We start from the raw sequence: 27,087 nt of genomic DNA, 5'->3' as shown, positions 1-27,087 counted from the left end.
TCAAATGTCTGTGTGGGTAAGTTCTGGAATCTGCATGGATCCACAAATTTCCTCCCACCCAGCGTTCCCCCAGGTCTGCAGGGGATACTGGGTAGGAGAATGTTGGGGGAGCCACGCAAGCCATACCTCGCTGGACTCCCCCGGGTGTCTAGTTTCCAGAAATGTGTGGGTTTGGTAGGTTTCCCTAGATGGCCGCCGAGCCCAGGGCCAAAAACTCATGGGACCCCCCTTGCAAAACCAGGTTGGTTTGTGATAGGTAATTTTGATGTCGCCTCAATAGGTTTTGCGCTGTTTCCTGTTGCGGCTCCTTGACTAACCCACGCAAGTGAGGTACCATTTTTATCGGGAGACCTGGGGAAAGGCTGGGTGGGAGGAAATTTGTGGATCCACGCAGATTCCAGAACTTTCCAGAACTTTCCACCACATGCATTTTTTAGGTTTGCACTGGATTCTGGGTAACAGAACCTGGTGAGAGCCAGACAAGTCACCCCATCCTGTATTCCCCTGGGTGTCTAGTTTTCAAAAATGTATAGATTTGCCTAGGTGCCGGCAGAGTTAGGGTTCAAAAACTACAGCTAGGCACTTTGCCAAAAAAGGGAAATTTTTCGCTGTGAAATTGTGGTGTGTCCATGTTGCATTTTGCGCCGTTTCATGTTGCGGGCACCACACCTACCCACACAAGTGAGGTACCATTTTTCTCAGAAGACTTTGGGGAACGCGGGGTGGGTGGAAATTTGTGAATCCACGAAGATTCCAGAACTTTCCACCACAGAAATGTGAGGAAAGTGTGTTTCATTGGACAATGTGTTTTTTTTTTACATTGTTTTAGGTTTGCAAGGGATTCTGGGTAACAGTATCTGGTGGGAGCCAGTCAAGTCACCCCATCCTGGATTCCCCTAGGTGTCTAATTTTTAAAAATGTATAGGTTTGCTAGGGTTAAAAAACTACAGCTAGGCACTTTACCAAAAAAGGGTCCTTTTTCCCTGTAAAATTGTGGTGTGTCCATGTTGCGTTTTGCACCGTTTCCTGTCACGGGCACTATGCCTACCCACACAAGTGAGGTACCATTTTTATCGGGAGACTTATGGTAATGCAGATTTGCAAAGCAACTGTTATTACCTATTGACTTTCAATGCATTTCTGCCTTCCAAATGAAAGACTATAGGTAAAAAAGAAGTCATTTTGAAAAATGACTGATAATTCTCATGCTAGTATAAGTATTCCCAATTTTGGAAATGTGCAAATATCTAGTGTTTCTAAACTCTATATTTCATTCCCATTTCAGAAATAGATAGGTGTCTTTCATACCGATTTTTCTATGTATACATTTTCCCAGAATAATTGCTATATACCCGGTACATAATAAAAAAACATTGCAAGTCGCTGCTCAGTTTTTGGCTCTGGGTTCGTCAGGTTCCTGGTGAACCTACAAGTCCTATACATCCCCACAACCAATAAGGTCCCGCGGATGTAACAGTATACAGACTCCAGCTAAGGCAGGATCCTCGAATCTGCACCACTCTGCACCAGACGCCCATGGCCCGAGTGGCATAACACCAAGAGGTCTCCCCAGCGATCCAGACCCGAGATCTTGTGACCCCTGACCTGCCTCAAGCAGACACCTGCAGCCTCAAACCGGAGGGTCCCCCCAACCATGAGTTGGTAAGAAGTTTGACCCTAAAAGGCACCCCTGCACCCGATGCCCCACGGCCTTAGGTGGCCCAACCGACAGTGACTAACAAACCCTCAAACACCACAACTTACCTCTCCAAGTGGTGGTCGCACCCAGAAGACCTTCGTCCCCGAGCCTGCAGTGTGTTTGCAAAACGGAGACTCCCATTGAAAGCTACAGAGCGCCAGACGCCAAAACAGCACTCTGCACCCGGCCACCCCAGTGCCGCTGAGGGTGCACCTTTTGTGCACGCTTGAACCTCCATTTGCCCATAGCTTTAGTCCAGGAGCTTTGCTCCCACAACCAAGTGGCCTGCTCGTAAGGAGCCACCAACCGGAAGGCCCCCTATCCCTCATTGGATAACATTGGGCGTCAGCACTCTGCACCCTGCCACCCTAATGCCGCAGAGAGTGTAACAAGAGTGCCCTCCTGGGGGACCCCTGATTCTAACCCCAGAAACCCAACTCCCACAACTGAATACTTACCTTTGAACCGATAACCCTATTTTCCTCCCTTGGAAAACATTGACTGTTTTACTGTGAAAAGTTTCTAAGTGTGGAGTTGGAAAATCTATGAAACCATTTAAAACTGTAACTAAACAACAAAAACCCTTTCACTTACCTGTTTACAGGAAAGGTCCCAGTGCAGTATCCAGGTATACTGCACTGTGTAAGAAAAGTAGTCTGTAAAGTTATCTACTTGACATTCTACTAAAAACCCAATACAAAGAATATGTACAGTATATCAAAAGCATTGCATTACTGATAGCTCTACGGCAATCAAAGTGCATATACAATTGCAATTTAAACTGTTTACAAACTGATTACTACTCTAAAGTATTTATTGCTTACCTGTGCCAGGCTTGCTTAGTTCTAGAAAATAAAGGAACTTAAAGAATATTTTTATACAAAACCAATTGTTTTGAAGTTCAGTCTTTGAGTGTGTGATATCATTTGCTGATTGAGCGTGTAAAACTTATGCTTAACCCCTTCGGTGCTCATGCCGGCCGGGAGCCGTCATGAGAAACAGTGGGCATGTGCTCATGACGGCTCCTGGCCGTCATGACACCCACCCACGGGCCACCCATCATCCTGCCCCCACCCGCAATGGAAGGGGAAGACCTTCCGCATCAACCCCCCGTCTTCCCCCACCGGATCATGTAATGACGTCAGCGGGCTGACATCATTACATGAAACCGGACACGCTGGAAGCCATTTGCTTCCAGCACGTCCAGCAGGTAAGAGGCGATTTTGGCCCCCGAGAGGGTGGGGGGGCATTTTAGAAAGGCATCGGAGAAAAGGAAAGTATTTTCCTTTCCTACGATGTCTTTTTCAAGCAGTCCTGCTGCACGATCGTGCATTGGGCGCGATCGTGCAGCAGGAATGTTTTTTACTTTTATTAAAGGGCATTTAATGTTGGGAAAGGGTCGCTCCCCTTGGGGGTGCATATTTTTGTTGATGGGTCTGCCCCTCTTTGGGAGGGGCAGATCTAATAAATTAAGCTACAATTTAATCGTTTTTAACCACTAGGCCACCAGGGATCTTTTTTTTTTAATTTTGAAAGTGATTTTTGTGTTGGGGAGCGCCCCCTTCGGCAAGGGTCACTCCCTTTGGGGTGCAAATTTCATGGATGGGTCTGCCCCCCTTGGCAGGGTCAGATCTAATATTTATGACCAATTAAATGGCATATTGTGACCTCTAGGCCACCAGGGATTTTTTTATTTTATTTACAATGTGCCTTTTGTGTTTGGGAGCGGCCCCAGGGGCAAGGGTCGCTCCCCTGAGGGGTGAACATTTTGTGGCTGGGCCTGCCCCCCTTGGGGGGTGAGTGGAATCTATAAATACTTTTTTTTAAAAGGCATTATGTGACCACTAGGCCACCAGGGATTTTTTTTTCATTTAGAAAGTGCCTTTGTGTTGGGGAGTGGCCCCTTAGGCAAAGGTCGCTCCCCTTGGTGGGTAATTATTTTTATTAGTGGTCTTATTAAAGTCGCTGTAAGCCCACTAGGCCACCAGGGATTTATATTTTTTTATAAATATGTTTTTGGGGCGCGTCCCCTTTGGGAATCTATTATTGTGGCCGTTTCTGCCCCCCTTGGGGGCAGATCGGCTTTATTATTCTAGGCCCATCTGCCCACAAGGGGGGCAGAAGCCATTAGACACCAGGGATTGTTTGTGTTGTTGGGGATCGACCCTTGGGCAAGGGTCGCTCCCTTTGGGGGGGATCATTAATTTTGGCCGTTTCTGCCCCCCTTTGTGGCAGATCAGCCTTGTTATTCTAGACCCATCTGCCCCCAAGAGGGGCAGAAGCCATTAGACACCAGGGAATGTTTGAGTTGTTTGGGAGCGGCCCCTTGGGCAAGGGTCGCTCCCCTTTATTGGGTATTTATTGTGGTCGTTTCTGTCCCCTTTGGGGACAGATTGGCCATATGTTTTTAGGCCCATCTGTCCCCTAGGGGGGCAGAAGCCACTAGACACCAGGGCTTTTTAATGGTGTTGGGTAGTGACTCCTTGGGCAGGGGTCGCTCCCCCTTTATGAGGGTGAATTTTTCAGCTGTTTCTGTTCCCTCTGGGGCAGATAGGCCTCATGTTTTTAGGCCCACCTTTGCTTGGCTGATGGAAAGTACATTATTTGCATGTGTGATTGTAATGTGTTTTTTCTCCTTTTTATTCTAGTGGAAAGCTTTTGATTCTTGTTTGCGGTTTCCGCTGTGGTTGATCTGAAGTTTTGCGTGGTTGCATTTTTTGGTAAGGAAAACTTTTTCGTTGTGTTTACTCAAATTGAGTATTAATGTCATGCATGAATGAATTTTTTGTAAGTGGTGTCTGTCAGGCCTCTGGAGTATGAAGTAACAACTGTGGGGGCAACACAAACTAAGGCGTGTAGTCCAAAAACGAAAAGACTGGTGAAAAAGAATCTTTGGACCGAGTTAATTCGGCAACGAAATTCCAAGATGGCCGCCGCTGCAGAAGACGCGAAGGCGGTCTAGTTTTTCTATCTACAGGTGTCCAGAATCCAGGTGAAGCACGCGCTCCCTGAAGAGCGCGCACTTCACTGAAGTAACTTTCGAGTGCGCAGCTAGAATTAGAGTTCCAGAGCATCACGTAGGGTTTTTGTCCGTTATTCGTTTCGCTTCCCGTCGGAAGTAGTGCAGCGTAGAGTTTAATACCTGGTTATAGTTTAGTAGAGGAAATAGCGTAAAATCTGAAGAATACAATTTTCTCGTCATTACCAGTTTCGGAAACCAGTCAACAGCTTCGTCCGAAGTTAGAGATACTTCAGCGCCACCTAAGGCTCGAAGAACAGAAGACCGAAGCTAAGTATAATTATTTATAGAAAAGTCGTGAATAAGACAAATGAACATTTAAGAGGGTAAATAGATGGTAATAAGTACAACTTACCAGTGCAGGAGATGAGACAGAACCTATAAGGAAGAAACAAAGTACGAGGTTATTTTCTAGGGCTATTTAGTAGACATCAAATTAACATAAGAGAAAGAAAGAGAAAGAATAATACTTACCAGAGAGCAGTTGGAGAGAGATTGACCAATGCATATCAGAGAGCAGTAAATTCGTACCTAGGTAGGAAGATAACCAGAACTCTCAAGCTAATAAATCTAAGTAAAGGCATATACAAAAAAAACACTAGTTAAGGAATATAGAGAATTGGAAGAAACTCGAGTGATGTTTTACAGAAGACAGAAGCTACCTCTAAAGTAAGTGAAGAAGCGGGAGGTAAACACTATATATGCAGTTAAAAAGTTAACTCGACAGTATTTAGTGACAAAAAACTTATTTTATAGGTGAAGACACTGAGAGGCGGCAATAAGAAAGAAAAAGGAATTGTATTGGATAGAAATACTTACAGAGGAGAGGCGCAGCACTTTAAAACTTAGGGTAGGTAAGACAATAGAAAATATAGAAAGAATAGAATTAGAGTAGAGTGGGTATTAATATTGATGTGTTATGTGTTGAAGGTTCCCTTAGAAGAAGTCTGCAGAATGGAAGACGAAGTAGACGAGCAAGAGTGAACCAGAGTTTTCAAGACCAGTCTCTTCTTGATTTGTTATTTTATCCACTCCCCCTTCGCCCTTGAAGGTAATATTGGAGTCAAGGTACAATTCATTGATCTCCGGATTATCTTTGAGCGGGAGTTGGGAATCAGCATCTCTGTTCCTGTGCAAGCTCTTTGACGGTTAAGTATTGAACCTTGACAGAGTGAAGTGCCCAAGTGGTATACTTGCACCTGGACAGAAATGACTGAAGGAATCAATTTACAGACCTTGGGAACGGACAGGAAGTGTTAAACTCAAGAAAGGAGGCAGCAGAATTAGCCTTAAGATTAAGACAGCCAGTGGGTTCTGGAAGAGACACATTAAATCAGTCTGCTGAAGAGCCAAATAGAGTAACCACACAAGTAATCCATTCCTTGTCCCCAGTTATCCCGTTCGCCCCTCGGAGCGATTTTGTGGGGATCCACAAAAGGCACAGATATTTATCACTCAGTGTTTCTTACACTTCATGTGTCGTCCTTCCATTTTCCCAGATGCACAGCCAAAGGTGGCCTTTGTCTTATCGTACTTGAGTGGTGATGCTGCGTCCTGGTCCATGCCCTTGGTTTCCCGTGACAATCCCCTATTGCAAAATTATGAAAATTTCAAGCAAGAATTTCTCCGAATATTTGACAGACGAAGAATCTCCCAAGCGGTTGATAATGAATTACTCGACTTAAGGCAAGGAAACCGAGATTTAGTGGCGTATTTAGCACAGTTTAACAAACTAGTCGTCGAGACTGACTGGCCAGAGAGCAAAAGAGTTGCGGTATTTTATAGAGGACTAAGAGATGAACTCAAGGATGTGCTGGCACAGATACCAAATCGACCCACGGAAATCTCAGAGCTAGTAGACCTGGTCTTAGAAATAGATTTCCGTCAAGGGGAGAGAAGAGGAGAAAAAAGAAGAGAGTTAAGACCAATAGTTCCAAGGTTTGACCGGGGCCCGATCAGACGGAGCTAAAATTGCTGAAGGACAGCTGAGTTCGGAACCCATGCAGATAGGAACTATAAGAGGTCCCTTGACGAAGGAAGAAAAAGAGAAAAGAAGGACAGGGAATATATGCATGTACTATGGTTCCAGTGGACATTTCGTTAGAGGGTGCCCCAAGAAACCAAAAATTTCTTTAAGACTGAAGGAAAACTCGCAGCACCACCTGTAGCCGGAGTTGGACCGGTGGATGCTAATCAAAAATCAACTCCAGAAGAACATCGAGTGGCAAACACCTTACAATCGTCTGCCCCACATTTAATCTTATCTATGGTACTTAAGTTTCGGCAGATAACATTGACAGAAGTATCGGTGATGATAGATTCCGGAGCAACTGGAAATTTTTGCGATTTAAAATTTGCTGCAAAAGTGGGGTTGGGAGCTATACTGAAGCCCATAAGTGAACCAGTCCGAGCAGTCGACGGAACGAACCTATCCTCCGGGCCCATAGTAAGCCATACAGAACAGGTGCAATTGATTTCCAGTGATGGCCACGAAGAAGTCATTCAATTTAACTTAATTGATGCACCTCAATTTTAGCTCATTTTAGGTCTTCCATGGCTCACAGAACACAAGACCCAATGGTGAATTGGAGTTCTAGGACTATAGTGATGGATTCAGAGTAGTACTGTAGAAAGAATTGTTTTGAGACAAAGGAAAAGACCAGATAGTGCAATCCTGCCCAAGCCTTGTGTACGACCGGAGTTTCTGTGTGTGTCATAGATTCACAGGAGATACCCTCTGAGTATGAAGATTTTGCTGATGTTTTTAATGAAACGGAGGCAGAGCAATTGCCACCCCATCGGGTGTTCAATTGCAAAATAGATCTGGAACCAGGTTCTAATTTACCTTGCAGCCGAGTCTATGCTCTAACCGAAAAGGAACATCACCATTTGAAGGAATACTTGGACAAATACCTGGCAAATGGGTTTATCCGCCCATCCCAGTCTCCGGTATCTTCCCCATTTTCTTTGTGCCTAAGAAGGAGGGAGATCTTAGGACCTGTATCGACTATCGTGCAATCAATAGGATCACCAAGAAAAACCGATACCCCCTTCCTCTTATTTCTGTCCTACTAGATCAGGTGAAAGGAGCGCAGATATATACGAAATTAGATCTCAGAGGAGCCTACCATCTCGTGAGGATGCGCGAGGGGGATGAGTGGAAGACAACCTTCAGGACAAGATTTGGACTATTTGAATACCAAGTTATGCCATATGGCTTGTGCAATGCCCCGGCTGCCTTTCAGCACTTCATCAATGATGTTCTCAGTGAATATATCGATCAATGTGTGATAGTATACATTGACGATATTTTGATCTATTCGTCTGACACGAGCCAACATCAAGAACAAGTAAGAGGAGTCTTACAAAAGCTCAGAGAAAACAAGTTGTTTGTAAAACTAGAGAAATGTGCGTTCAATGTTACACAAGTGGAGTTTTTATGTTTCGTCCTATCTCCAACAGGAATAAACATGGATGAGCGAAAAATCAAGGCTGTGGTTGATTGGAAATCCCCAGAATGTGTGAAAGAAATTCAGAGCTTTATCGGATTTGCGAATTTTTATAGAAGGTTCATAAGTAAGTTTTCACGAAAGATACTTCCATTGACACGTTTACTTAGAAAAGGTGTTCGCTTCGAGTGGAGAGAAGAATCAGAAAGAGCCTTTGAATCTTTAAAAAAAGACTTTACCACTGCTCCAATACTCTTGCATGCAGACCCTACAGAGCCTTACTATGTTGAGACGGATGCCTCTGATCTCGCAGTAGGAGGAGTGTTGTCCCAACGACATAAGGTAACGGGGCAATTACATCCAGTTGCCTACAGATCACGAAAACTAATGCCAGCAGAGGTGAACTATACCATAACGGAAAAAGAGTTACTGGCTATTAAAGATGCATTTAAAGAATGGCGGCATTATATCATGGGTGCGCAACATCAAGTAACGGTATTCACAGATCATAGAAACCTAAAATTTCTGAAGTCAGCCAGGACCCTAACCCCAAGACAACTGCGATGGTCATTTTATTTTGCTGACTACGACTTTGTGATTACTTACCGACCTGGCGCCCAGAATGGGAAGGCTGACGCTCTATCTAGATTAGGAACAAATGAACAAAAGAATCAAATAGAAAATCAGACTATAATTCCAAGTTCAAAAATAATTGGAGCTACGATCTCTTCTGATCTTAAAGAACAAATAATCAAAATCATGAGCCTCGAAGAGATGCAGGATTGGATAAAAGAAGAAGCAGAGAGAGAAATTCAACATCAATTACCTTATTATAAAGGGGCTTTATACTTGCCTACCAAAGAGTTACAAGATCAAGCAATGGCGGAGTGTCACGATAATCTTTTGGCAGGACATAAGGGAGAGGCAAAAACTGAAGAGTTAATCAAAAGACATTATTGGTGGTCTCACATGACCAGAGACATTGAAAAGTACGTTAAGACCTGTGAAATTTGTGCTCAGGGAAAATCGGAACGACAAGCAATTAAAGGGCTGCAACAAACCCTTCCCCACACCACCTTATCCATGACACACAGTCACGCTAGACCTTATAGTGGACTTGCCTCTAAGTCAAGGTTACAATACCATTTTAGTGTTTGTAGATGCATTTTCAAAGATGGCACATTTCATGGCCTTAAAAGGGGTTCCCACCGCAAGGCAGCTAGCTAACCACTTTAGTACACAAATAGTAAAGATTCATGGGGTTCCCAAGGTGGTTATTTCGGACAGGGGAACACAGTTTGTGTCCCATTTTTGGAAGGCATTTGTGGAGGGTCTAGGAATAGAGGCTAGATATTCGACTAGTTACCATCCCGAGACAGATGGGCAGACAGAGAGGGTGAACCAGGAATTGGAGCAATACCTAAGGTTGTTCCTCTTGAAACAAGAAGGTGAATGGTCAGAATATCTATGGGCTGCAGAATTTGCACACAATAACGCCAGAAACGCCTCTACAGGCTATTCCCCATTTTATCTGAATTACGGTAGACACCCAAATTCCACCATCAGACAAACAGATATTTCAGTTCCAGCAGTAAAAGATCTGGTGACTCATTTAGAACGAGTCCATCAGACTGCTATAAAGAATTTAGAAAAAGCCAAAAAGAAATATAAGATTTATGCAGAAAAAAGGAGACGAGAGGGCCCTTCCCTAAAGATAGGGGACAGTGTCTGGTTAAGCACTAAGAACCTTAGGTTAAAGGGGAACCGAAAATTCCAGCCTAGGTTTATAGGGCCTTACCCGATAGAAGAAAAAACTACTCCAGTTAATTACCGATTGAAATTACCCACTAAGTTAAAAATTCACCCAGTCTTTCACGTTTCCTTGTTAAAAAAGGCATCACCAGAACTGCGAAAAAATTTGACACCAAGACCCATCCAATTAGAGTCCGGAGTCGAATTTGAAGTAAAGGAAATCCTAGATTCAAAGGTAGTCAAGGGAAATCTGTACTTAGTAGATTGGAAGGGTTATGGACCAAAGGAGCGATCCTGGGAATTGGAGTCAGACGTTCATGCACCCAGACTAGTGAAACTGTTTCATCAACGATTCCCTACGAAACCGAGATTGAGAGGACCTCCTTTGTTGAGGGGTACTGTCAGGCCTCTGGAGTATGAAGTAACAACTGGGGGGGCAACACTAACTAAGGCGTGTAGTCCAAAAATGAAAAGACTGGTGAAAAAGAGTCTTTGGACCGAGTTAATTCGGCAACTAAATTCCAAGATGGCCGCCGCTGCAGAAGACGCGAAGGCGGTCTAGTTTTTCTATCTACAGGTGTCCAGAATCCAGGTGAAGCACGCGCTCCGTGAAGAGCGCGCACTTCACTGAAGTAATTTTCGAGTACGCAGCTAGAATTAGAGTTCTAGAGCATCACGTCAGGTTTTCGTCCGGTATTCGTTTCGCTTCCCGTCGGAAGTAGTACAGAGTAGAGTTTAATAACTGGTTATAGTTTAGTAGAGGAAATATCGTAAAATCTGAAGAAGACAATTTTCTCGTCATTACTCACTTGTACCAGTTTCGGAAACCAGTCAGCAGCTTCGTCCGAAGTTAGAGATACTTCAGCGCCACCTAAGGATCGAAGAACAGAAGACCGAAGCTAAGTATAATTATTTATAGAACAGTCGTGAATAAGACCAATGAAAATTTAAGAGCGTAAATAGATGGTAATAAGTACAACTTACCAGTGCAGGAGATGAGACAGAACCTATAAGCAAGAAACAAAGTACAAAGTTATTTTCTAGGGAAATTTAGCAGACATCAAATTAACATAAGAGAAAGAAAGAGAAAGAATAATACTTACCAGAGAGCAGTTGGAGAGAGATTGACCAATGCATATCAGAGAGCAGTAAATTCGTACCTAGGTAGGAAGATAACCAGAACTCTCAAGCTAATAAATCTAAGTAAAGGCATATACAAAAAAAACACTAGTTAAGGAATATAGAGAATTGGAAGAACCTCGAGTGATGTTTTACAGAAGACAGAAGCTACCTCTAAAGTAAGTGAAGAAGCGGGAGGTAAACACTATATATGCAGTTAAAAGGTTAACTCGCCAGTAGTCAGTGACAAAAAACTTATTTTATAGGTGAAGACACTGAGAGGCGGCATTAAGAAAGAAAAAGGAATTGTATTAGATAGAAATACTTACAGAGGAGAGGCGCAGCACTTAGAGTAGGTAAGACAATAGAAAATATAGAAAGAATAGAATTAGAGTAGATTAGGCATTAATATTGATGTGTTATGTGTTGAAGGTTCTCTTAGAAGAAGTCTGCAGAATGGAAGACGAAGTAGACGAGCAAGAGTGAACCAGAGTTTTCAAGACCAGTCTCTTCTTGATTTGTTATTTTATCCACTCCCCCTTCCGCCTTGAAGGTAATATTGGAGTCAAGGTACAATTCATTGATCTCCGGTTTATCTTTGAGCGGGAGTTGGGAATCAGCGTCTCTGTTCCTGTGCAAGCTCTTTGACGGTTAAGTATTGAACCTTGACAGAGTGAAGTGCCCAAGTGGTATACTTGCACCCGGACAGAAATGACTGAAGGAATCAATTTACAGACCTTGGGAACGGTCTTAGAAACCATTCAGAAAGAGTTAGTGGCTGTAAGAGAGGAAAACCAAAACCTTAGACAGGAAGTGTTAAACTCAAGAAAGGAGACAGCAGAATTAGCCTTAAGATTAAGACAGCCAGTGGGCTCTGGAAGAGACACATTAAATCAGTCTGCTGAAGAGCCAAATAGAGTAACCACACAAGTAATCCATTCCTTGTCCCCAGTTATCCCGTTGGCCCCTCCGGAGCGATTTAGTGGGGATCCACAAAAGGCACAGATATTCATCACTCAGTGTTCCTTACACTTCATGTGTCGCCCTTCCATTTTCCCAGATGCACAGTCAAAGGTGGCCTTTGTCTTATCGTAATTGAGTGGTGATGCTGCGTCCTGGTCCATGCCCTTGGTTTCCCGTGAGGATCCCCTATTGCAAAATTATGAAAATTTCAAGCAAGAATTTCTCTGTATATTTGACAGACGAAGAATCTCCCAAGCGGTTGATAATGAATTACTCGACTTAAGGCAAGGAAACCGAGATTTAGTGGCGTTTTTAGCACAGTTTAACAAACTAGTCGTCGAGACTGACTGGCCAGAGAGCAAAAGAGTTGCGGTATTTTATAGAGGACTAAGAGATTAACTCAAGGATGTGTTGGCACAGATACCAAATCGACCCACGGAAATCTCGGAGCTAGTAGACCTGGTCTTAGAAATAGATTTCCGTCAAGGGGAGAGAAGAGGAGAATAAAGAAGAGAGTTAAGACCAATAGTTCCAAGGTTTGACCGGGCCCGATCAGACGGAGCTAAAATTGCTGAAGGACAGATGAGTTCGGAACCCATGCAGATAGGAACTATAAGAGGTCCCTTGAGGAAGGAAGAAAAAGAGAAAAGAAGGACAGGGAATCTATGCATGTACCGTGGTTCCAGTGGACATTTCGTTAGAGGGTGCCCCAAGAAACCAAAAATGTATTTAAGACCGAAGGAAAACTCGCAGCACCACCTGTAGCCGGAGTTGAACCAGTGGATGCTAATCAAAAATCAACTCCAGAAGAACATCGAGTGGCAAACACCTTACAATTGTCTGCCCCACATTTAATCTTATCTATGGTACTTAAGTTTCGGCAGATAACATTGACAGAAGTATCGGAGGTGATAGATTCCGGTTATTTTAGCCACTCCCCCTTCCCCCTTGAAGGTAATATTGGAGTCAAGGTACAATTCATTGATCTCCGGTTTATCTTTGAGCGGGAGTTGGGAATCAGCGTCTCTGTTCCTGTGCAAGCTCTTTGACGGTTAAGTATTGAACCTTGACAGTGTGTTATTAGCAGCATATTTAGTTAGTTTTTTGTGCATGAAAATCTTTGCGATGTGTTTTGCGTTGTCTCAGCAGGTGGCTGGTATGCTTCTTGAATCTTCCTCTGAGCAGGATTATGAGACTGACGGTGCGTCTGAGGGAGAGGAGGGAGGGGAAGATTCAGGCAGTGAGTTTTCTCTCCACATGGAATCATCGAATGATGAAGGTACTCTTGGTGCGGATGAAGATACTCTCGGTGTGGATGAATCTACTCTCAGTGCGGATGAAGTGCCTGTTTTAGAGGAGGACCCTGCTGTGCCGATGGTGCAAGAGGCATCTGGATTGCAGCCTGAGGCTGCTAGGCTTCCTACTGGAAGTGCTGCACTCTGGGTTGATCTAAAAACGGTGCAGTCGGTGTTGCCTGCCTTCAGTGGGGATGTATGACGTTACAACGCGTGCTGTTACAACGCATGCTGTTATAACGAAACTGTTACAACGCAAGTGGATTTACAACACATGCCATTACAACGCAAGTCTTTACATCGACTTGCGCTAGATGGCGTGCTAACATTAGAAAAGTGTAATTTACTATTCCAACTCCAGTCCACTTAACATTAGGGAAGGTGTTGGGATAGTAAACTACACTATTTGTAATGTTAGCACGCCATCTAGCGCAAGTCGATGTAAAGACTTGCGTTGTAATGGCATGCGTTGTAAATCCACTTGCGTTGTAACAGTTTTGTTGTAATGGTAGTGCGTTGTAAAAGTTGCGTTGTAAAGGTTGTTCCCCCTTCAGTGGTGATGCAGGGTGTAGAGTGGATTGTGAAAATTTTTTGCCTATACAGTTTTTTCAGTTGTTTATGGGTGATATGTTTTTGGGTGCGATTGCTGAGTAGACTAATTTGTAAGCTGAACAGTTTTTGAGGGACAACAGTGCCAGACTTAGGCCCCACTCTAGAGCTACCCAGTGGACTCCCACAAATCTGGAAGAGATGAAGAAGTTTTTGGGTTTGACTTTATTGATGGGTTTGATAAGGAAGCCGTCCATGGCTTTATATTGGTCTACCAGTCCCTTGATGGCAACGGCAATATTTCCTGCAATTATGACTCGTAATCGGTATTTACTGTTGGCTTCGGATGCTGCATTTTGTTGATAATGCTTTAGCGTTGCCACGAGATCACCCTGACTGTGACCGTCTTTTTGAGATACGGACTGTTCTTGATCACTTTGTAGATCGATCTTCAGAGATCTATACTCCAGGAAAAGAAATATCTATTGATGAGTCTTTGGTCCTGTTCAAGGGCCGTTTGGTTTTAGGCAGTACATTCCTAGCAAGAGGGCAAGTTATGGAATTAAGCTGTATATGTTGTCTGAGAGTAGGAAAGGATATGTTTTTAATTTCTGTGTGTACAATGGTAGGGATTCCACTGTAGAACCCCCTGGTTGTCCGTCCACTTTTGGAGTTTCAGAGAAAATTGTGTGGGATCTTGCTAGAGGACTGTTTAACAGAGGCCACCATTTGTACCTTGATAACTTCTACACTGCTGTGCAATTGTTTACGGAATTGTTCAAAGTGGACACTTTTGCTTGTGGCACAATCCGCTCTAACCGTAAAGGTTATCCAAAAGAGCTTGTTTGCAAAAAACTTCAGAGGGGACAGTGCAGTTCCTTGCGTAGTGATGAACTACTAGCTGTGAAATTTGTGGACAGGAGGGATGTGTACATGCTGACTACCATCCATGATGAGAGTACTTCAGCTGCCTGTTTGGGGTCAGATTGCTGAAGTGCGCAAGCCTGTGTGCATTTTAGACTACAATAAGCACATGGGTGGTGTTGATAGAGTAGATCAGAGGTTGGAACCTTACACTGCTATTCGTAAGGCTTACATTTGGTATAAGAAGTTGGCCATCCATCTCTTCAATTTAGCAACATTCAATGCTTTTGTTGTGTTCAAGGAGTGCTCTCCTGTGTCAAAGATGACTTTTGTTTCAGGAGTCTGTGATAGGCAGCCTTGTTGTTGTGGAACAGGCAAGTGTTCCTAGAGTTGGAGTGGTGGAGGATGTGGCTAGAATGAAAGATCGCCACTTTCCTGATTTAATTCCTCCCACGCCCCAAAAAAACCAATCCCTGTAGAGTCTGCTTGCGAAGAGGTGTGCGGAAGAATCCTGGGCTGTGTGCGCTCACATGTTTCAGAATGTATCACACTCAAGAGTTTTTGTGAGCAACTATGAGTCTAATAGTGTACTGCCTGGTCTGTATGGTTTTATATAGTTGTTCAGTTTAACGTTTGGCAATGGAATTATGTCTTCAGTTACTGCTGTTGTTTTTGTAGTTATAGTTTTGTATCTAGTTGCAATTTGTATGCGTTTTCTTTCTTGTTTAAAAAAATGTATGACGGTGTGCGTGGACTGGCGCTTGGCTGGCGGTGTGTGTGGACTGGAGCTTGGCTGGCGGTGTATGTGGATTGGCGCTTGGCTGGCAGTGTGCGTTGATTGGCGCTTGACTGGTGGTGTGCGTGGACGGGCACTTGGCTGGCGTTGTGTGAGTAGTGACTTGCTGCTGGTCACTACACACACTGCTAGCTAAACACCACTCCATGCAATCCGTGAGCTGGTTTGGTTGCTGTGTCCGGAATGTGGGTGTGTGAAAGTGATGGGCCCTTGAATGGCGCTGTCTGCTGGTGTGAGTGTTGTAATGTGCTGGGCCCGCGGCTGGCTGTGTGAATGATTTTGTATGTGTCACATGTATGAAAGGTGTATGAATGGCCTGTAAAGCGGTTGGTGCCTTGTCGTGGCTTTACAGCTCACGAGCTGTGAGTCAATTGTTCAGTTTCTCGTCCTTTCAATTATTAACAGTGCATTTAATTTTTGGGAAATCTCTGGTTAATACAACTGTATATACTGAACCATCACTCACCCTCGGGCCAAATCCAACCAGTATGTCTGTGCGCTTGAAAAATAGGTGGTTTTGCATAAATATTTGTCTTTTCTGTCTTTCTCAAGCAGGGTGTACCTTGTCCCTTTTTGTGAGTGTTGTAATGTGTTGGTTTCGTGACTGGTGGTGTGAATGGTCTTGTATATATCACGTATGAAAGGTGTGTAAATGGCCTGTAAAGCGGTTGGTGCCTTGCCATGGCTTTACAGCTCACGAGCTGTGAGTCACTGATTCAGTTTTTTATCCTTTTAATTGACAGTGAATTTCATTTTTGTGAAATCTCTTGTAAATAAAAATTTATATACTGAACCATCACTTGCCCTCGTGCAAAATTCAACCAGTATGTGTGTGTGCTTGAGGAAGAGATGGCTGTGCAGTAATCTTGGTCTTTTTAGTCTCTCTGCCAAGGTGTACATTCCATCTAAGAATAACCTAGCAACTGTAGATATTGTCGTAAACTAAACACCCATGGGAGTACATGGTGATGTCTCTTTTGTGGATACCAACGCGTTATCTTACCCTCAATATCCTGCAAACCTCAAAATGTCTGTTACTTTTTCCTTGCATTATTTTGTGCCCAAGTACCTGTAACAGGAAAGGGCCCAAAACGTATTGAGGTAACATCAAATTTGCCTATCTCAAAATGACCTGATTTTGCAAGGGGGTTCACCTTGATTTTTAGCCCCGTGCTAGTTGGCCATCTAGGGAAACCTACCAAACCCACACATTTCTGGAAACTAGACAACCAGGGGAGTCCAGCGAGGTATGGCTTGCATGGGTCCCCAACATTCTCCTACCCAGAATCCCATGCAAACCTCAAATTTCATTGAAAAAAAATCACTTTTTTCTCAAATGTAAGTTCTGGAATCTGCGTGGATCCACAAATTTCCTCCCACCCAGCGTTCCCCCAGGTCTGCAGGGGATACTGGGTAGGAGAATGTTGGGGGAGCCACGCAAGCCATACCTCGCTGGACTCCCCCAAAGGCCGCCTAGCCCAGGGCCAAAAACCCATGGGAACCCCTTGCAAAACCAGGTTGGTTTGTGATAGGTAATTTTGATGTCGCCTCAATAGGTTTTGCGCTGTTTCCTGTTGCGGGTCCTTGACCAACCCACGCAAGTGAGGTACCATTTTTATCGGGAGACCTGGGGAAAGGCTGGGTGGGAGGAAATTTGTGGATCCACGCAGATTCCAGAACTTTCCAGCACATAATTTTTTTAGGTTTGCAAGGGATTATGGGTAACAGAACCTGGTGAGAGCCAGACAAGTCACCCCATCCTGGATTCCCCTGGGTGTCTAGTTTTCAAAAATGTATAGGTTTGCCTAGGTGCCGGCAGAGTTACGGTTCAAAAACTACAGCTAGGCACTTTGACAAAAAAGGGTCCTTTTTCACTGTGAAATTGTGGTCTGTCCATGTTGCGTTTTGCGCCGTTTCCTGTTGCGGGCACTATGCCTACCCACACAAGTGAGGTACCATTTTTATCGGGAGACTTAGGGTAATTCAGATTTGTAAAGCAACTGTTATTACCTATTGACTTTCAATGCATTTCTGCCTTCCAAATGAAAGACTATATGTAAAAAAGAAGTCATTTTGAAAAATGACCGATAATTCTCATGCTAGTATAAGTATTCCCAATTTTGGAAATGTGCAAATATCTAGTGTTTCTAAACTCTATATTTTATTCCCACTTCAGAAATAGATAGGTGTCTTTCATAACGATTTTTCCATGTGTAAATTTTTCCAGAATAATTGCTATATACCCGGTACATAATAAAAAAACATTGCAAGTCGCTGCTCAGTTTTTGGCTCTGGGTTCGTCGGGTTCCTGGTGAACCTACAAGTCCTATACATCCCCACAACCAGCAAGGTCCCGCGGATGTAACAGTATACAGACTCCAGCTCAGGCAGGATCCTCGAATCTGCACCAGACGCCCATGGCCCGAGTGGCCCAACACCAAGAGGTCTCCCCAGCGATCCAGACTCGAGATCCGGTGATACCTGACCTGCCTCAAGCAGACACCTGCAGCCTCAAACCGGAGGGTCCCCACAACCACGACCAGGTGCTGGTAAGAAGTTTGACACAAAGAGGCACCCCTGCACCCGATGCCCCACGGCCTTAGGTGGCCCAAGCGACAGTGACTAACCAACCCCCAAACCACCCGACTTACCTCTCCAAGTGGTGGTCGCACCCAGAAGACCTTCGTCCCGAGACTGCAGTGTGTTTGCAAAACGGAGACTCCCATTGAAAGCTACAGAGTGCCAGATGCCAAAACAGCACTCTGCACCCGGCCACCCCAGTGTCGCTGAGGGTGCACCTTTTATGCTCGCTTGAACCTCCATTTGCCCAGAGCTTTAGTCCAGGAGCTTTGCTCCCACAACCAAGTGGCCTGCTCGTAAGGAGCCACCAACCGGAAGGCCCCCTATCCCTCATTGGATAACATTGGGCGTCAGCACTCTGCACCCCGCCGCCCTAATGCCGCAGAGAGTGTAACAAGAGTGCCCCCCTGGGGAACCCCTGAGTCTAACCCCAGAAAACTAACTCTCACAACTGAATACTTACCTGTGAACCGATAACCCTATTTTCCTCCCTTGGATAACTTTGACTGTTTTACTGTGAAAAGTTTCTAAGTGTGGAATTGGAAAATCTATGAAACACTTTAAAACTGTAACTAAACAACAAAAACCCTTTCACTTACCTGTTTACAGGAAATGTCCCGGTGCAGTATCCAGGTATACTGCACTGTGTAAGAAAAGTAATCTGTAAAGTTATCTACTTGACATTCTACTAAAAACCTAATACAAAGAATATGTACAGTATATCAAAAGCATTGCATTACTGGTAGCTCTACTGTAATCAAAGTGTATATACAATTGCAATTTAAACTGTTTACAAACTGATTACTACTCTAAAGTATTTATTGCTTACCTGTGCCAGGCTTGCTGAGTTCTAGAAAATAAAGGAACTTAAAGAATATTTTTATACAAAACCAATTGTTCTGAAGTTCAGTCTTTGAGTGTGTGATATCATTTGCTGATTGAGCGTGTACAACAAATGCTTAACCCCTTCGGTGCTCATGCCGGCCAGGAGCCGTCATGAGACACAGTGGGCGTGTGCTCATGACGGCTCCCGGCCGTCATGACACCCACCCATGGGGGGGGAAGAGCTGGCGCTCCCCCGCAGGCCACCCATCATCCTGCCCCCACCCGCAAACGAAGGGGAAGACCTTCCGCATCTACCCCCGTCTTCCCCCACTGGATCATGTAATGACGTCAGCGCGCTGACATCATTACATGAAACCGGACGCGCTGGAAGCCATTTGCTTTCAGCGCGTCCAGCAGGTAAGAGGCGATTTTGGTTCCCGGGAGGGTGGGGGGGCATTTTAGAAAGGCATCGGAGGAAAGGAAAGTGTTTTCCTTTCCTCCGATGTCTTTTTCAAGCAGTCCTGCTGCACGATCGCGCATTGGGCGCGATCGTGCAGCAGGAGTGTTTTTTTTTTTTATTGTTTTTTTAAAGGGCATTTAATGTCGGGAGCGGCCCCTTGGGCAAGGGTCGCTCCCCTTGGGGGTGCATATTTTTGTTGATGGGTCTGTCCCTCTTTGGGGGGGGGGCATATCTAATAAATTAAGCCACAATTTAATCAATTTTAACCACTAGGCCACCAGGGATCTTTTTTTTTTATTTTGAAAGTGCTTTTTGTGTTGGGGAGCGGCCCCTTGGACAAGGGTCGCTTCCCTTGGGGGTGCATATTTTTCTTGATAGGTCTGCCCCTCTTTGGGAGGGGCAGATCTAATAAATTAAGCCATAATTTAATTGTTTTGAACCACTAGGCCACCAGGGATCTTTTTTTATTTATTTTGAAAGTGCTTTTTGTGTTGGGGAGCGCCCCCTTGGGCAAGGGCCACTCCCCTTGGGGGTGCAAATTTCATGGATGGGTCTGCCCCCCTTGAGGGGGTCAGATCTATTATTTATGACCAATTAAATGGCATATTGTGAACTCTAGGCCACCAGGGATTTTTTTTAATTTTATTTACAATGTGCCTTTTGTGTTTGGGAGCGGCCCTTTGGGCAAGGGTCACTCCCCTGAGGGGTGAACATTTTGTGGCTGGATCTGCCCCCTTGGGGGGTGGGTGGAATCTATAAATACTTTAAAAAAAGGCATTATGTGACCACTAGGCCACCAGGGATTTATATTGTTTTATAAATATGTTTTTGGGGAGCGTCCCCTTAGGCAAGGGCTGCTCCCCTTTGGGAATATTTTATTGTGGCCGTTTCTGCCCCCCTTGGGGGCAGATCGGCTTTATTATTCTAGGCCCATCTGCCCACAAGGTGGGCAGAAGCCATTAGACGTCAGGGATTGTTTGTGTTGTTGGGGAGCGGCCCCTTGGGCAAGGGTCGCTCCCTTTGGGGGGATCATTAATTTTGTCAATTTCTGCCAACCTTTGTGGCAGATCAGCCTTGTTATTCTAGACCCATCTGCCCCCAAGAGGGGCAGAAGTCATTAGACACCAGGGAATGTTTGAGTTGTTTGGGAGCGGCCCCTTGGGCAAGGGTCGCTCCCCTTTATGGGGTATTTATTGTGGTCGTTTCTGTCCCCTTTGGGGCAGATTGGCCATATGTTTTAGGCCCGTCTGTCCCCTAGGGGGGCAGAAGCCACTAGACACCAGGGCTTTTTAATGGTGTTGGGTAGTGACCCCTTGGGCACGGGTCGCTCCCCCTTTATGAGGATGAATTTTTCGGCTGTTCTGCTCCCTCTGGGGCAAATAGGCCTCATGTTTTTAGGCCCACTTTTGCTTGGCTAATGGAAAGTGCATTATGTGCATATGTGATTGTAATGTGTTTTTTCTCCTTTTTATTTTAGTGGAAAGCTTTTGATTCTTGTTTGCAGTTTCGGCAGTGGTTTATCTGAAGTTTTGCGTAGTTGCATTTTTTGGTAAGAAAAACATTTTCGTTGTGTTTACTCAAATTGAGTAGTAATGTCATGCATGAATGAATTTTTTGTAAGTGGTGTCATATTAGCAGCGTATTTAGTTCGTGTTTTGTGCATGAAAATCTTTGCGATGTGTTTTGCGTTGTCTTGTGTAATTTTCTTTTTTTTTTTTTTTTTGTGGGATACTGTTGCTCCTTACTGTGTCTGTGCAGAGTAGGTGGTGGTGAGTCTAGCTGCTTCTGGCATGTGAGTGGTATTGTGTCAGAGTATATAGGACTATGTGCTAAAGCTACTTTTTGTTTATTTCTGTTTTTTTTACAAAGGGTTTGTTGTTGTTGACTTGTTTGCCAAGTTACCTTTATTAGTAAGCATTATGGCTAGCCGTAGAATGACTGCTCAGCAGGTGGTTGGAATGCTTCTTGAATCTTCCTCTGAGCAGGATTATGAGACTGACAGTGCGTCTGAGGGAGAGGAGGGAGGGGAAGATTCAGGCAGTGAGTTTTCTCTCCACATGGAATCATCGGATGATGAAGGTACTCTCAGTGCTGATGAAAATACTCTCGGTGTGGATGAAGATACTCTCAGTGCGGATGAAGTGCCTGTTTTAGAGGAGGAACCTGCTGTGCTGATGGTGCAAGAGGCATCTGGATTGCAGCCTGAGGCCACTAGGCTTCCTATTGGAAGTGCTGGACTCTGGGTTGATCTAAACATGGTGCAGTCGGTGTTGCCTGCCTTCAGTGGTGATGCAGGGTGTAGAGTGGATTGTGAACATTTTTTGCCAATACAGTTTTTTCAGTTGTTTATGGGTGATGTGTTTTTGGGTGCGATTGTTGAGTAGACTAATTTGTATGCTGAACAGTTTTTGAGGGACAACAGTGCCAGACTTAGGCCCCACTCTAGAGCTACCCAGTGGACTCCCACAAATCTGGAAGAGATGAAGAAGTTTTTGGGTTTGACTTTATTGATGGGTTTGATAAGGAAGCCGTCCATGGCTTAATATTGGTGTACCAGTCCCTTGATGGCAACGGCCATATTTCCTGCAATTATGACTCGTGATCACTGTTCCCTCCAACTTGCGCGCGTGAGCGGGCGCGCACCTATATCCCCTGGAGCGCGCACTGTAAAATTACAAAGCGCGCACAGGCAACTGAGGACCTTTGCGCAGCCGCTTTTAAAATGGGTGCGGCGCGAAAACGGTCAGATTGTGTCCCTTTTTGTAAGTAATCATGTTAATCGCAGCGCCCGTCAAGCGCTGCTATTAACATGATTACTTTAACAAAGGCACACAATCTGCTCGGCTGTTCAGTGGTGTGCCCTATTAACAAATGAAAGGCAGCAAGTCTACAAGCACATCATGCTTGTAGACTTGTTGCCTTTCATTTGTGAAAGGCAGACAGAGCAAGCAGGGGACAGAGAGCCGGAATGGGTGTCTCGAAGCAAAATTTGGGTCTAATTACGAGTGACATTTCAACAACTATGAGTGGCATATTCTCGCGAGCTAAACACGCAATGAAGCTGAGAGAAATATAGAAATATTAGAAATTGCACGCATTTGAGCAATGATAAACCCAAAGAAGATTTTAACTGCTGTGAGGCACCAGTTATAGAAGGGCACGAACATGCACTTGTGTGTCGAGGTCAGGAGGTCGAAGACAGGCATCGGTCTTCCTGTAATTTAACTCAGCCAGCGCTGAACTGCAGCAGCAATTACTGGGGGCCTGGTTTGCGAGAGCATTATTGTTACAGCAATGTGATGTAAACCTGATGAATTTTAACCCATAAGCTTAAAAACTTGACTGTGTGTACCTTTACGAGCGATATCATCCTATGTGAACTTCGAATTTTCGAGGTATGTCCAGCGTACGTCATCTTCGTGTGAATTGTTTTCAGCCCAGTTAAGGCTGACGGCACTAAAATCTCATGCTGCCCAGTGAGGATGTACATTGGCATTCCCACGGTGTCCGCCGTAAGCAGATGTCTGGGCTGTATTCCTTTCTGACATTTGACTTCTATTGGGAAGGTGAGAAAGCAAATTACAGCTTTCTGAACTCTGTCAGTATGTGACAGTCACTCCGTTTTCTCCCCCACCTTTTGTGTTGCATACAGCTGGACAGGACCCTGCAACCCGCTCTTTATAAAGTGATTGACAAGTGCATATGGATTTACGCTGGGTGAGGGGCAACTAAGGAAGCGCTGGAGCGAAGCAAAGTGGCGTTAAGTATCCACACCCTGTGGGTAAACGTCCCCATCAACTAAAAAAATGTCATCTGTAGTCTAGATCGAATTACACAGACAGCTGCTCACTGTCGTAATGAAAGATAATTATTTCAATTATTACCCGTTTGCAGCGAGCAGCAATCATTTCAGTTTGCCGGTGCCCACCTCCTTATTCCAGGCTGGACAGCTGTCCTGGCAGCCCGGGGTCGCTGCACAACCGAGTGAAAGTCAGTCACTGACTCCGTGACTGCACAAGACTTGGACCCCAGGATCGGCAATATAATTGAATTTGCCGTGGTAGGCGGCCGCCTCAGCATGGGCAGCTTGAGCATTAAGAGTAGCATCTCTACCACGAGCTGAGCGCCATGATTGCGCCAGCGCCGCCTGCAAACAGTACCTTTTTTACTAACGTTGTACCAGTGTAGCCAGAAAAGTGCAGAATCCCACTATCATTTCTGCCCCTAATGATTGACAAGCCCAGACTTTGCATTTCAGTGCAGTGATACGGACCACCACACTGAAATGTGTTAGTCTAAGGCCTGATGCGTGGCACTTGACAGGGCTGAGACTTCAGAGACGATTTAAGGCATGGCCAAAGTGGGCTCTGGCCCAGGGCCCCAGCCTTTAAGGGGAGCCTCCCGATAGTCTTGCCGTGATGACCTTCAATAATTACTAAACCGATTGTTTTGAATACCATTTTCCCTTAATTTATTTATAAGGTGGGTGATGTGAGAGAGTCTATTATTGCCATTCTGCAGAGAAATGTTTATTTTTCATTCAACACCCATAAAAAGGTTTCTTTTAGATCGCAATAGGACCAAACATGAGACATGGGAGTGTGTCACAGATATTATTTGCAGTGATATTAGTGAACTGCGGATGTGTTACAATATTGATAACACACATCACTATCCCTGAACATTAGGTGTAAACACATTTAGAATCCAGACAATTGCGCCTGTATACTGTCAGTGACCTGCGATCCTATATTGAAAATTCCCTCACGACCTTCATTTCTTATAGTACAAATTAATTGTGATCAGGGAAAAGAAGGCCTAAAAACAGTGATACATTACACAAAAAATGGTAATTTTTACTTTTTTATTTTATATTATTTCATCGATTTATTCCTTTTTTTAAACTTTTCTTGAAAATACAGATTCAATGCATTTCTTTTTCGTTATCAAAAATTATTCTGTTCTGCATTTCCTTTCTTTTGAAATATATTTAACAGTCACTGACTATCTTCATTACAGTGATAATGCATCATCTCGATTAACGTCAAACAGTACTCCCTAGAACAGACTAAGATAAATCACAAAAACAACTAAATGTCATTCCACAATCTCATCTGCATATATCCCAAATCATTCTACATTCATACACACACACAAGGAATTCATAAAGAAGAAAAAGGATTTGTCATATAATAAACATTGGAGAAAAAGGACACACAATGATCTCCTATAGCTAACAAGACAACTGCAAGTGCAGGATGATAATGTCAAAAATGGTCGACGCGTTTCGATGGCATGGGCGCCACCTTCATCAGGACCACGGATAGATTCAACAATGACAAAATCCAGGGAATACATAAAAAAAACATATACATAGAAAATATAATCAATAAACGGCCTAAAAATCCCTATTAAAATTTCAGAAAAAAGACTTTCACATGTTAGGTGATTACTGAACAGGACCAAAAAAACAGGATTATACCAATTAGACAAAATAAAGGAAAGGAGAAAAAGAGGGGAAATACTCTTATAGAGAGTTATTGCTTTCGTTATATTCCATTGTTATTCCTTCTCCAATAAACCAGTGCAATCACTCTGTATAAAATAGACACAGAGAAAAAGAAAGATAAATTTACTCTCTTCCAAACTCTTCTCCAGACTAAATTAATGCTCAGAGGAGAAGAAATGAATGTAAAGTCCCATCACCAAAAGAAACATTAAACGCCATGTTTAAGGCCAATATGAGTGTCCTCTATGCAATACCTGAGCCCAAGTGCTACAGAGGAAAAGGCTTACTTGTTTGTAGAATAAGGATGAGGTTAAAGGCACCGTCCCGTACTCAATTCTAGTAATTTCGAACGTCTCTATCGGAAAAGTTCAAAAGACTGACATTAAATTCTCCATATCATAAATAACCGAGGCTAAAGTTAAGAGGGCAAGTATATTCCATTACTTGTGGTTAGAAATGGGTTTTCCTGCCCGTCCTCATAGGTCGGCAATTTGTATTGAGCTCTCAATATCGGTTTAATATTAAGTATCCAAGTAACTACTGGGAAACCACAGGTCAATATGATATCCCCTTCCTTGTGCAACGAGAAATGACAAACAAATTAGGAATTAAGAGTCTGCTTATTCTTATATAAGTGCACACTCCCATAATATTTTCTAGAGAGTTCCTTTTCTTTTGGAGGCCCCACCTAAATGTTCTTATCTAACTATACACTCCCATAATGTTTACAAAAGAATTGCTTTTCTTTAGGAAACCCAACCTAAATGTATAACCATTGTTTAACCAGTGTGTGGCTTTTTGATGTGTTCCTAATTAGAGACACCTGTTCTCTAGAGATGATACCCACAGGTATTCAATGTTCACTAGTTAAAACCGTAAGTCTGCACGTGATAGTTTTAAGACGAGACACCAATTGCTATGCAAATCATAATCAACGTTTAACTAAATTTTAGCAGCAAGGTAAAAGACTGATCCCGTTATTTATCCTGTAAAGTATATATCACTAATCAGGAATGGGTATGTTCTAATAATATTCCCCAAATAAATGAGTGCTGACCTTTTATTAAGATGAACAGTGAGTCAGCTTCAAAACAGGGTTTCAGCCAAGAATTATATTGCCGTGAATACAAGCACCATTCCTCACCGTCTAAGACACACCAAAAATTAAGAATAAATTAGACACGCTGTCACTAACTCTACAAAAAGCAATGCTGTGAAAAAGATTTCAAGGAAAAACATTCCAACAGCTAGCACCTCTTAGTAAACGATGTGCGCACTTTAAGGCTTACCGTCTCCTTAGAGTTTCTTTGACTTAGAACGTTCTCCGACTAAACGACCATCCGGACGGGCCAGCACGTACAAAACGTCAGCACGTGTTTACATCATAACCTCAACTTAATATATCAGTGACTGCCAATGGGATTTGAGCTTAATGAAAGTGAGCGTGGTATAACCGTATCAGCCACGAAAGAGGAAAAGGACTGTCTTCCAAAGTTCATCGGCACCATCTTGAGACGGGTGCCACTCGATTGGGCGTTGCTTGTAGTGCCTACGTAGAAAATGATACAAAACTTTATTGTCTAGGGCTGACCAAAGAAATGGAAAAGAACATACTTCTCTTTTTTTCTTTTCTTAAATAAAGAATGGTCGATGTAATCCACACCCAACAGCGATCCTATACCAGGATCCCCGGTAATTACTACGATCGAAGCGCATCCAAGAGAAAGAGTGAGACCAAAGTAAAGTATATTGTGCAGAATTTAAAAACACAAAGATTACTGTGAAATTATGTGGGAAACCACTCCACTGCAAAGTTCTCTCAAGGATTTGTCTCTGATAAATTGTCACTCGTAATGCATGAAGATCACTAAGAGGACTCACATAAATCAGCAAATTCATCAATGCTGAAATGAATGTCCACATAATATGAAACAATCTATCATCTTCATAATTGTCTATCACCCATGGACCCATAGTCTCAAATATATAGATATCAAAAATACTGAGAACATTTATATAAAGGAGCACTGCGATGCAAGTGTGTCACAAGGTATATTTCTCATAATGAATCAGAAATAAAAATGGATCCTATGTTAGAGTCACTTAGAATATCAAAAGGACTCACATGAATTCAACAGAATCGTCAATCCTGGAACCAATATTGACAAAGTATGACATAGACTATACTCTTTCTAGTTGTCTATTACC

At 43.6% G+C, this 27,087-nt stretch overlaps 1 long non-coding RNA gene across 7 annotated transcripts in view; it reads right to left on the bottom strand.

The window, feature by feature from the left end:
* Positions 1-26,273, bottom strand: part of LOC146859984 (uncharacterized) — a 566,738-nt gene extending 540,465 nt beyond the window's left edge. For 4 of the 7 annotated variants that reach the window (XR_014978750.1, XR_014978749.1, XR_014978748.1 and 1 more), the window contains exons 1-3: positions 10,729-10,773; positions 5,193-5,249; positions 5,074-5,096 (exon numbers count right to left, since the gene is read on the bottom strand). This is a non-coding gene — a long non-coding RNA (uncharacterized LOC146859984). Of the gene's footprint in view, positions 1-5,073; positions 5,097-5,192; positions 5,250-10,728; positions 10,774-25,166; positions 25,231-25,936; positions 26,027-26,168 lie in introns of those variants that run through there. The other 3 variants (XR_014978753.1, XR_014978752.1, XR_014978754.1) reach the window with 3 other exon arrangements.
* Between the last annotated feature and the right edge of the window lie 814 nt (positions 26,274-27,087).

The sequence above is a fragment of the Triturus cristatus genome, chromosome 3_1 (genome assembly GCF_964204655.1).
Source record: "Triturus cristatus chromosome 3_1, aTriCri1.1, whole genome shotgun sequence".
In the NCBI taxonomy this organism is placed as follows: Eukaryota; Metazoa; Chordata; class Amphibia; order Caudata; family Salamandridae; genus Triturus; species Triturus cristatus.
This window is presented reverse-complemented; position numbering and strand designations above follow the sequence as displayed.